Here is a 13,017-nt window from a genome sequence, read left to right as displayed (position 1 = left end):
AAAAACTAATTTTATTATAAAGAAAATAAATCTAAAAAAAACATAAAATATAATTTTAGAAAATAAATTTTAAAAAGGATCCTCAACAAACTTATTAAAATAAATATTTTTTGAAAGCAACATACTAAAAAAAATATATTTACAAGAATATGAAAATTAAAATAAAAAAAATACTAATTAAGTGTACTAAAAAGTAAAATAAAATAACTATTAAATTTAGTTTTTTTTTTTTTAAAAAAATAAAAATAAAAAAAGAAGAAGAAGAAGACAATAGTGTAAAGACAAAAAATGTGTAAAAATACTATAAGCTAGGTTCCACTATTACTATCATATTTCCTCAACTTTATTACCCTTAGATCAATAATCGAAGGTTAGAAAAATATCCCTACCATAGAGACAAAACCAAGGTCTCCACTATAGACATTTCCTATAAATATATATATATATATATACTAGGTGATTGTTACGTGCCAAGCCACGTAGTGTTAGTTTTATTTAATATTTTAGTTTTTTATTTTAATTAATAATTAAAATAGTATAATTATTTGAACGATTTATTTTATAAAAATAAAATATGTATCAGTATATTTAGTAAGTAAAACATAGTTGTGTTATAATAATGTATGTTATTAATAGTAAAATGTACATTAATCTTCTAATTGAAAAAAGTTCTATTATCTCATTTCATATTTAATAATAGCTACACAAATATATATTTATAGACTTTCACATTCTTTGCAAATTACTAATAAGCACCAATAATATTTTCATATTCTAATATTTTTCAACCTTCTCCTCTTGGTGGTAAAATTAAAAATAAAACTAAAAATAAGCACAAACATATAAGGTAAATACTAATTACAAATTTCATTTCATCTTTTTTTTATTATTATTTTTTTAAGCCCAAGCCCAAAAATCTCTAAGCCAACACAATCAATCTTCTTTTATATTATCTTTTCTAGATATTTTATCTATATTTTTCTTTTTTAAAAAATAAATAAAAAAATTATTAATATTCTCCCATGATAGGTTTGTTAGAGAGATATGTGGCTAAGATGATTTTTTTAATTTAAAAAGAGATTATTAATATTTATGTTTATTTAAAAGATTGTTTAATTTTTTGGGTTTAATTATTGGGTTTATTTTTTAACGGGAGATCAAACCTAATCGTTAAATTTAACAGAATATTCTTTTATTTTTAAGTATATTCTGTTAAACCAAGAATGTTAAACCAAGAAATGCCGTTAGATAGGCACTTTTAATATATAAAGATAAAGATAAAGATATTTGGTTAGTTTTGTATATTAAAAAATTGTTTAATTTTATATATATATAATATTTCTATAAAAATTAACATGATTTCTAAACTTAGTTCGAGTATTTTGTTAGTTTATGCGGTTTTTTATTTTGTTTCTTTCTATATCACTGCCACATATAACCATATACAATGTGTTCTCTTGTTCTCCTCATTTTTCTTCAAATATACAACATTAAATTTACTTTTTATTTGCAAATGCAATAAAACTTGTTGATGCAGTTTTCATCAACTGATCTAAAAAGATCATAAACAAACCAGATGAATACAAGAATTAATTTGTTGATCTGAGTAAAACTGGCTTATCGAAAATAAATTTAGAGAAGAACACAAGATTTTATAGTGTGTCACCCTCTTTCTACGGTAATAATCTAGTCCATTTGTAATTTTATTATTCTCAATGCTTGAGGATTGTTGTACCCGAAACTGAGTGTTTTAATATTTATACTCGCAAGTGCACGAATCGTTTCAAAATATAATGTTCATGTAAGTATGAGATCGAACTCATGAGAATTGACTAGCATCAAAAGAAACTATTTAAACAAATCAAGGATATTCTAACCTAGTTCCAAATATTTGATGAGATTTTAGTTTAGAAAAATAAAAGACAAGCAATAAAAAGATTTAAGATTAAAGATGAGTGAGTATGAAAAATGATTTTCAAATAAGATGTGTAAAATAAGATTATTAAGATATTATAATCCACAAAATGCAAGTTCAATAGTATTTATAAGTATATTAATTCCTAAGTTTAGATATAGTTGAAATAAATCACACTAAATTTTTCAAAATATATTTTTTATTTAAGCACAAGTTATTTTCAAAAATGTAAGATTTTTCTTCACGTAAATAAGATATAATTTTTAAGCATTAAATGTGTTACAATTTAATAAAACTACACAAAATCAAAAAAAAACTATGTGTACGCAAAATATAACACTTATATTTTAAGAATTAGATGTAAACAATTTAATGAAAGATAATTAATAAAAGAGTATCATATTTCTGCATAATAAACAACAAATTAAAAATACATGATATTAAAGATAAAAACATGCTTTAACAATTAAAAATACATGATATTAAAGATAAAAAATGCATATTTTTTATAAAAAAAAAATCATAAACTTTGTAGCATAAATGGAAAATTAACATACAAAAATGTATCCAATCTAGTTACATTTTGCTTCATTATCCTCTTAATAATCTTGAAAAAAGATTAAAAACTCATAACTAGATTGAAATAAAAATTACAAAGTGACATACATGACATACTCTTCAAAATATAAAAATGGTAGAAAGAAAATAGTAAGGAAATGGTAAAAGTGAAGAGTGGAATGAAAGTGAAGAGTGTAAGAGATGAAGAGATGTGTACGGGGTGAAGAGATATATGAAAAATGGTATTCCAATACCATATTTATAGGTAAAATTAGAGAATTAAATTAATCAAAATAAAATAAATAAATTGATTAATTTAATTAGTGTTGGGAAGAGGGGGATAAATAGAGTATGTGTAATGGTGTTAGAAAAAATAAATATTTGTTTCAATGGAAAAATAGTAAAATAAATTAGAAATATTTATTTAGGTGAAATAAGAAAGAGTAAATAGTTATTTATGTGTAAATTGTGGGAGAAAAATATGGATTTTTAGTTTTTTTTTTTAGGCTAATTAGTAATTTTTTTCCCTGAATTTTGGCATGTAATAAATCGTGCCCCCTGAACTTTTTTGGCCGTTGAAAATTCCCCCCGAACTATTGAGATTGTTAAATTTAAGGACTTTTGTCTAATTTCATTCAATTTTACTGTTTCAGTGATTGTTTATGTACTAAACCATGCTCCCCAGACTTTGATATCTACCAAATCATGCCCCTCAAACATTGATATGTACTAAATCATGCCCCTTGAACTTTCATCCATGTTAGAATTTTTTTACTAAAATTAGACAAAAATCTTTAAATTTAACAATTTCAATAGTTTGGGGGGAATTATTAACGGTCAAAAAAGTTCAGAGGGCACGATTTAGTACATGTCAAAGTTCAGGGGGGGAAATTACTAATTAGCCTTTTTTTAAAGTAGAATTTGAGTGTGCACAACACATTTAACAGCTCATTTCTTCTTCTTCTTTTCCTGGAGGTGCCACATGGCGGGCTACGGTTGGAGAGAAGCTGACGGGGAGCACACGTGGCTTGTGCTAGTTCGCTGAGGGCTGACGCTATTAGGGACCATGGGGACGTGTGGCAGGCTAGAGGGAGGCGGAGGATAGGGGCTCACACTCCTTTGGTCGGGGTGTATCTCACATGCGAGCTCGACCTTCGAATCAGGACGCGGACGGCTGCGATGGGCAGGTGACTTTGACCGCAAGTGGGCCTTGCATGAGGGCTGATCAGATTTCTTTTTGAAATTATATTTTTGGGCCTATTTCCTTAATATTTCTCTAATTTAATCCTAATTTAAAAAAATATAAAACTAATTAAAAAAACTAAAATAAAATTAAAAATAAACATTACGTACATATTATCACAAAATAATTATAAGAATACATAAAACCCTATAAAAATTAAAATAAAGCTAATAAATTCAAAAATAATTAAAAACTTACTAAATTAATTAAAAACTTAAGAATTAAACCAATTTTAATTTAAAAAAATATGAAAATAACTCTAATTTTTAGATTTATCACAACTCCAAACTTACAATTTTGCTAGTCCTCAAGCAAAAGAAAAATTAAAAAATACACATTTTTTTGAATTTATTTGGTGATATCAAACATGTCCTCAAAATATACATTAAAAATAACTTATAGAAAATATGAATAAAAATTAATCTTATTTAATTAATTCAATAGTCAATCTTGCTTTGAAAATATATTTTAAGTCTTAAATCAAAAACTATTCCTTTAGTTAATATGTGAATTTTGAAAAGAAAAAAAAAATTGTAACAAAATATTTATTTCACTTAACATGAAGAATAATTTTTTTCCAAAATTTAATTTTTAGTAAAATTTACCCAAGAATTAAACACAAAGCTTAAAAAACATTCATAATTTTATAAACTAAAATTAAACTCAATCAAGAGTATTATCATAAAAAAGGATATCACCAAAGATTTTTTTTTAAGATGAATACATACATATAAAAGAAAGTAAATAAATATATTTTGGGTTTTTTTTACTAGAAAAACAATAATAAACATATGATTTTTTTTTATTTTTTATAAAAATATATATATATATATATATATAATATAACTACTTTATCATCTAAATAATAATTTTTTTAAGTGAAAAATACTTTACCCTTTTCAAGCAAATGAAGGAAATATCCATAGGGACCCACCACCCAAACTTAATTTATGCATTGTTCTCAATGTATCAAAATATAAATTATAAATTGAAAGTAAAAGAGTTGAGAGTTTAGAATGGTCATACCTCATCATGGAGCATGAGCAACAAAATAATAATAATAATAATAATAATAATAATAATAATAATAATAATAATAATAATAATAAAAGATAAAAAGGTAATCTAAAATATAAATAAAAACACACATTACAAATAATTAATGAGAGCAATCAAAGATCATGGTAGATCGGATCATCAAGGAGTATTTCCACTACTACAAAAAGACGAGAATAAATTTTGTCCACCAATGTACTCGTAGTAGAGACAAGAGAATAAATTTTGTTTTGCAGCCTTCTGTCACGGATACTAGCATGAAATGAATAAGTGTCTACTTTAGTATCAGATTTTAAAAAAAAAAAAAGTGTCTAATTTGGTTAGTTCTTAATTCTTTAGTTTTGAGCATAACATAGGCTTAAGTTGGTCCATGGGACTTTGCATATTTTTGAGTTTTTCTTTTAATATTGCTTTCACTTTTTGCCCAATAATTAAAATGGTACATAAATACAAAACTAAAGAAAAATATTAGTATTTGTTGTCTATTATAAGTATCTTAACTTACATAGATGAATTGTGGCGTGTATGGTGTCCCTTGTCCCTTATCCCTTGGTATTTTTGTTATACAAATAATGAGAAGGAGAAAAGTTATGTTTGGATATGGACTATGGACTATAGGGTGAGATAATGAGAATTAGGAAGATAATTTAAAATAAGCAAGTTGTTTGCCTCTGGTACATTGTTGTTATTACATTGTTGTTGTTATGAAAAAAGTTTTATCCATACCCTACTCTATTACATAATGATTAGTATTATTAATCTTATTAGTTTGTTTGATTGGGTTTAGCGAACACTGGATGGTTATCTTAATCCAAACGGGATCGCAGTGTAGCATTTCTAGATTCCAAAAACAAAACCATTCGTCAAGATATTAAAAGATGTGTTCAAACATACGTTCTAGTAGTTCAAAGCTCTAAACATATTGCTCTAATTTTCATTAATGTATGTATTAACTTTATATCATTTATGTGTAGTGCTCTTGAGAGGTACTACCTTGAGAAAAGAAACCGACGCTCAGTAGCAATAAGCTTCACTGAGTACACATGTCCAGAGCAACCAGATGGCATCCGGTGTGGGTTTTATAGCATGAGATTCATTAAATCATTCATGACTGAAAATAATCCTACACGAAAATTGGAAACAGAGGTAAAGACACTAATTATTTTCACAAATATTAAAGTTTTTAAGTACTTTTATTATGACCTATTAAATTAATGATTTGTCTCGTTTGTTGCAGTTTAAAAGGAACATATCATCCTCTTACACTAACAAAGAAATTAATGAAATACGTGAAGAATGGGAAAAGTTGTCATGCAGATGATAGCAGCAGGCAAATGACTAATAACATAGAGTATGATGACCAATATGATCGCTCATGGACGATCCCCATGTGATCTAAGAAAATGATTGATAGGTTTGACATCGATCTCAGTTACTATTGTCTTGTTTTTTTAGTTTATAGGAAGTGATCTCCAGCTATTTGATTAAAGTCCCAAGTGACTACCTGGAGACTTATTTTGTTCTTAGTATACATATTTTTAGATGTATAGAAGATATTCTACAAAAGATTGCAAAATGTTAAAACTTAATTGGATTTCCTTCTTTTGTATTGCATTACTAAACTTTAATGGCATATTATGGTTTTCATAAAGCTTTAATTTGTTTGAAGAGTGTTAAATGTATGAATTTTTTTATAAAAATATTATTATTGTTATATGTTTTTTCATCATCGTGTATTGGAAATCTAAATAATAAAATTACAAGAGGACAATCGAATTAATATTTCTATTTTATACTTTACTTCATATTGTCCATCGGTTTATAACTACCATTTTAAGTAGTGTATTTTGTTAATTATAGTCTGACTAAAATCTTTTCCAACATTTCTTAACTGTCATTTAAAGTAACTTTTTGCCACATTTATAAACCGTCATTTAAAGAGATGTTTTCCATCAGTTACTACCCGATGGAAGTCTTTCCCAACAGTTATAAACTGTCATTTAAAGTGACTTTTTCTGACATTTCTTAACCGTCATTTAAAGTAACTTTTTGCCACAGTTATAAACTGTCATTTAAAGTTTCGAATTTTTATGACACTCACATAGCCAACGGTTTTAGGAACCGTTGGGAAATAATATAAAAGACAGTTATAAACCGTTGGGAATAACCCTTTTGTAGTAGTGTTCATCCACTTCAACATTTTTCAATTCTAAAATTGATTTCAATTTTTGTCCATTAACTTAGAATGCATTGCCATTATTAGGATTTTCAATTTTGATGGCTCCATTTGGGAAAATAGTGCAAATAATGCATGGACCTACCCGCCTAGAGCGTAACCTTCCCAGAAAAAGATGCAAACGAGAATTGTATAAAAAGACTTTTTGACTGGGAGAAAAATATTTTTTCAAAATGTTTTTGTCATGGTAAACTTCATTCGGTCCTGATACTTTTTCGAATAGTCATATGCATCATGCCTAAGCTCTTCTAACGCATTCAATCGAAGTTTTCTTCTCTCACCCGCTTTGTCTTAAGTGGCATATATACCTTCCCATAAATAAGTCTAAAGGGAGACATTCCAATGGACATTTTGTATGCAGTACGATATGCCCAAAATGCATCAATGAGTCTTAAGGACCAATAGTTGGGTTGACGGCTTTCTCTAAGATGTGCTTAATCTCTCTATGTGATATTTTGACTTGGCCACTAGTTTGAGGGTGATAAGGTGTAGTAACATTATGTGTAATGCCAAATTGTTTCATTAAATGCTCAAAAGGCCTATTACAAAAGTGTGTACCGTTGTCACTAATGATAGCACGTGGTGTGTCAAATCGTGAGAAAATATTTTCTTTTAAAAACTTAAGCACAACTTTGTGGTCATTAGTGTGACATGCAATAGTCCATCTAGACACATAATCAACACTAACAAGAATGTACAAATTACCAAAAGAGTTAAGAAATAGACTCATAAAATCAATACCACAAACATCAAATATCTCAACAATAAGAATAGGATTCAAATGCATCATGTTTCTCCGAGCTACACTTCCTAACTTTTGACAACATTCACAAGATTTTCAATACATATAGGTGTCATAAAAGATAGTAGGCCAATAAAATTCATATTGTAAAAGTTTTAAAGCATTTTTCTTACCACTAAAATGTCCACCACATCCGAAGTTGTGCCAAGGTTCAGGTGGGGTTGGGTTCGTGTCAGTGTGTGGAATGTTGAAGTTTTTTTTGGTAAAAAATAATCTAAAAATAATTTTTAGACAACATTAACTGAACGCATTTTGTATTTTGAAAACTAGAAAAAAAATATTTTTTGTTCTCATTTCTGAGAACACACTTTGTCTTGTATTTTGAAAACTAAAAAAAATTATTTTTGTTCTCATTTCTAAAAACAAAATTTAAAAAGAGAAAACAGAAAATAATGGCAAACACCCCATAGTGCTCACACGATTTCTTGCCTACATAAGGATAACTACTAAGAGCTCGTTTGGTACGCCGTATTGTGTTGTATTTGTTTTAAATTGTATTGTATTGTATTGTATTGTATTAGTATTAGTATTATTTAATACAATACTACGTTTGGTATTAACTTGTATTAATAGGTTGTGTAAATTTATAATATATTTTTAATAGACCCAACCCCAACACCAACTCTGGGTCCAAGTTCCGAGTCTGGGTCTCGGGTCCCAGTCTAGATATCAGGTCTCGGTCTCGATCCCAATCTAGGTCCGAGTCTTGGGTCCGGGTCTCGATCCCAGTCTGGGTCCAAGTCCGAGTCTGAATCCAAGTTTGGGGTCTATGTCCGGGTGCGAGTGCAGGTTTGGGTGCGGGTCCGGGGTCCCAGGTGCAGGTCCAGGTCCAGGTCCGTGTTCAAGTCTAGGTTCGTGTCCCAAGTTTAGATCCAGGTTCAGGTCTAGGTCTAGGTTCGAGTCTTGGATTCGAGTTTGGGTCTTGGATCTGGGTCCGAGTCCAAGGGTCCCAATCATGGGTCCTAGTTCAGGTTGGAGATTAGAGTTGACTCCAGATCTTCTGTAAATATTAGTAATACAAGCTAATACAAACTATTTGTTATGTATTAAATAATACAACTTAAATTGTAATAAATTTTTTGGTCGTAATAATTAATACAATATATTATTATATCTAAACATGATGTTATTTATTATTCAAACAATACAACCCTTACACGGCTTACCAAGCGAGCCATAAATGGAGTATAAAAACGAGGAAACAATACATGTAAAACTCTGTAGTAAATAATGTAATTTAAAGAAATACTTCACTAGTTGCAACTTAAGGAGACATCTACATTGACCAAACACTAATTTTGAACAGCACGTGGTAGAAATCTTGGCAGGGAAAGCAGGAAAAGTTAACACTGAAGAATTTACACTAAAACATCTTTGACTTTGAGACAATAATCCTACTGACCAAAATTGACTTATGACACTCAGAAAATTGTGAGTCTTGTCATCTGCTACTGCACAATGTTTTTCCTAAATGTAAAATGCATCAAGTAATCATCAATGTGATCTTATATCCTGGATGTAGATACCTAATCGCTGAGCACCAATGAACAAGGCATCAGCAATTAGAAAGACTCCAACCTGTGTCAAAAGAATAAACAAAGACACTAGTCTTTAGAAAAGCTCTAAAACTATATGTTTTAAAGGTTAATTTGTACCATAAAACAGAATTACCAGACGAGCAGAGAATAATAGTCGGTAACCCCAACCTGCTTTGGCAGCTACAACTCTTTGTTGATCAGTCCAACTGAAATTAACAGAATTAATGTAATTTCATTGCTGATAAAACTGGATCATGTGAAATACTATCCTTTTTTATTTTACTTGGAAAAGTACAAGATCTTTTGCTAATAATTAAAAAAATTTTAATAAATTCTATCAAAAAAAAATGTACCATTGTATGTGCCTTCTTTCTTCTTCATGTATTTAAAAAAAAGAACAAAAAAAATAAACGTAATTACCCAAGGAATTCCGACATCCCACCAATACCAGCAAATTTAAGAGGCTGCGGTCCTTCTATGACAAGATCCTGCATCATATTTCATATTTAGTTAAAAAAAATAAGAGTACATTAAAAATTTATTTCAAATTTAGATGAAACAAGTACCTCATCTTCGGCAGCCTCTAGACCCCCTTGAACCCAGAAAAGGTTTGTATATCCAGCATTGTACAGTAATTCACAAGCAGCAAGAGATCTGCCCAAGAATCAAATAATGGACAAAATAAATGAGATGTGATTTGAGTAGTCTATGCAACAGTCATGGCTGCTATATATAAAATCCAAAGGTGGTTGCCTTTTATGTCCTTCAAAAGATGCATTGCTTAAAATGTGTCTAGTAGGATTAGAAAATAAAATGATTGAGTTCTTTAACAATGTCCAATACATGCACATTGGAGACTCCAAATCTATGCTCAATCAAAAACAGAGATGAGCACTAGAAGTTCCACACTCAATCACATAAGTAAAAGTAGAATCTTCAAACAATTGTGCATTATTGATTATAATGAAGCAATTCATATAGGAATTCCTACTCGAGAACAATAAGTAATGCAAAGAGGTTGTATTGCACAATTTGCATTATTTATAACTGACTGACAATGCAGAACCATAGCGTTAGTATGAACCAATGCAGGTGGATGATTTAGTCAAGTTGGAGGCTGCCATGAAATATGAGATAAACTAATTAATGAAAAATTAGACATGGGAATCAGCTGAATTACCTCAAAGCAAGAAAGCACTACATAGCAAGTGGATTTTCAGTAGGACATGATGGAAACTAGTTACCATAAAGACCAGGTATTAAAGGCTTTGAGCAAAAGGAAAAAATAATATTTTCTATCTAGTATTGACACTAGCTACAATCAAATTGGTACTGATATAATTTTAGGTGTAGAAGAATTACAGCCCGACTAGATATAAAGATAAACTTTCTTTATGGTGATTTGGGGATTTATACAAAACAATGATTCATAAAAGAAAGCAAAAATGACTTGGCTTTTCTATGGCTTCGCAATGCTCATAGGAAATGGTACAAGAAGTTTAATAACTTCATGCGTAAACAATGATCTCAAAAGATGTCAAGCAGATCAACGTTTTTCTATCAATAATTTCAACAAGTAGTAGAAAGAAATTGCAGAGAAGATGAAAATGGTAAAACTCAGCTCAAGGAGGCTGAGGGCATTTGCATTCAATATATACTTAAGGATACAAGCATTGAGCCACTGTGATGAAGACAAGTGGCAGCAAACAATAGGAAAAAGCATAACCGAAAAGATACTCTAGTACAATTCAATGATTACACAGAAATTCAAATAACAGAAAGGAATATTCAAATTCCCTAATGCACGATGCTGACAGCAAGGCAAGAGTCCTCTGTGATGAGTAGCAGGGAAAGCTATGGTGAACTTCAATTCTCAACACCACCCCTCAAACGAAGGGGGGAAGCAATCACACCGAGTTTGGAAATGAGCTGATGAAACCTGGAGTGAGGCAAGGCTTTAGTTAGACAGTCTGCAATTTGATCCGAGGAAGGAATGTATCTCACTTCAAGTTCTTTCTTCAAAATTTTATCTCGAACAAAGTGAACATCGAGTTCAATGTGTTTAGTCCGTGCGTGGTAGACTGGATTGGAAGCAAGAGCGCTTGCACTCATATTGTCGCACCAGGTAACAGATACTCCAGGCAGTGGGAACCCCAACTCTTTTAATAAGGATTCGATCCAAGTAATCTCAGCAGTGACAAGAGCCAGAGCTCTATATTCGGACTCCGTGCTCGACCTTGAAACAACCGCTTGCTTCTTAGAAGACCATGAAACTAGTGTGTCTCCAAGATACACACAATATCCACCAACCGACTTTCTGTCATCTATGCAACATGCCCAATCGGCATCTGAAAAACCAGCAATGTTTAGCTTGTGACTATGGCAAATGTGGAGACCATGATCCATTGTCCCTTTGAGGTATCTCAAGATCCTTTTTGCTGCTCCCCAATGAACTGTTGTTGGTGCCTTGAGATACTGGCTCAGCTTGTTTACGGCGAAGCAAATATCTGGTCTGGTATTACACAAGTATTGCAACCCTCCAATTAAGCTACGGTAGACAGTAGGATTACCAAGTTTCTCTCCATCATTGATAGACATGGCTTTTCCAGTGGCAATAGGTGTAGGACATGGCTTGAGGTTGGTCATATCATTCTTCTCCAAGAGTTCTTCAATGTACTTCCTTTGTGTGAGATACAACCCTGTGACATCCCGTACAACCTCAATACCAAGGAAGTAGTGAAGTTGTCCCAAGTCCTTGAGAGCAAACTGCTTGTTGAGTTGCTGGATAAAGCTTTGGAGTTTTGAGCTAACATTCCCTGTAACAACTATATCATCAACATAAATGAGGACAAAAATAATCAGCTTTTCATCCTTATAGTAAAACAGGGAAGTGTCAGCTCTGGAGTTCTTGAAGTTCCAGTTCAGTAAGGTATTTTTCAGCTTGTCGAACCAAGCTCGAGGAGCTTGTTTCAAACCATAGAGGGACTTGTGCAACTTGCACACATGGTTTGGTTTCGAAGGGTCCTCAAACCCCTCGGGTTGATACATATAGACGTCTTCTTCAAGATGGCCATTCAAGAAGGCATTATTAATATCCAATTGACGAATTTTCCAATTGTTTGAGATAGCAATAGTGAGAACAATCCGAATTGTGGAGGCCTTGACAACAGGACTGAAAGTCTCACTATAATCGAGTCCCGGCCTTTGGTGAAATCCTTTTGCAACCAATCTCGCTTTGAGTCTTTGGAGAGAGCCATCTGCATTTCTTTTAATTTTATGAACCCACTTACACCCAATCACATTGTAAGCATCAGAATAAGGTACCAAAGTGTAGGTTTTCTTTGCTTTGAGAGCACCAACTTCATTGCTCATAGCTCCATTCCAACCAGGGTGACTAAGTGCCTCAGCTACACTCCTTGGTTCCTCCATTTCAAGATTCCATTTTGTCTTATGATATAGCCTGCTGCCTCAATTGCTCAATAACAGATTAACAGTAGAAAAGAGAAGAAAACATCACAGTGAGTGTTATTGAATTCAAGTGAAAAAGATTACAAGATAGAGCCTACAAGGCTCTTGCTGCAGAGAGAGAAATCTCAATACCAGCATAAACCCCATAAACCTCCCAAACAGTACTTTAACAAACTTGCAATCTCACTCACAATTACAATC

The sequence above is a fragment of the Cannabis sativa genome, chromosome 3 (assembly GCF_029168945.1).
Source record: "Cannabis sativa cultivar Pink pepper isolate KNU-18-1 chromosome 3, ASM2916894v1, whole genome shotgun sequence".
Classification (NCBI taxonomy): Eukaryota; Viridiplantae; Streptophyta; class Magnoliopsida; order Rosales; family Cannabaceae; genus Cannabis; species Cannabis sativa.
Note: the sequence above shows the minus strand (reverse complement) of the source record.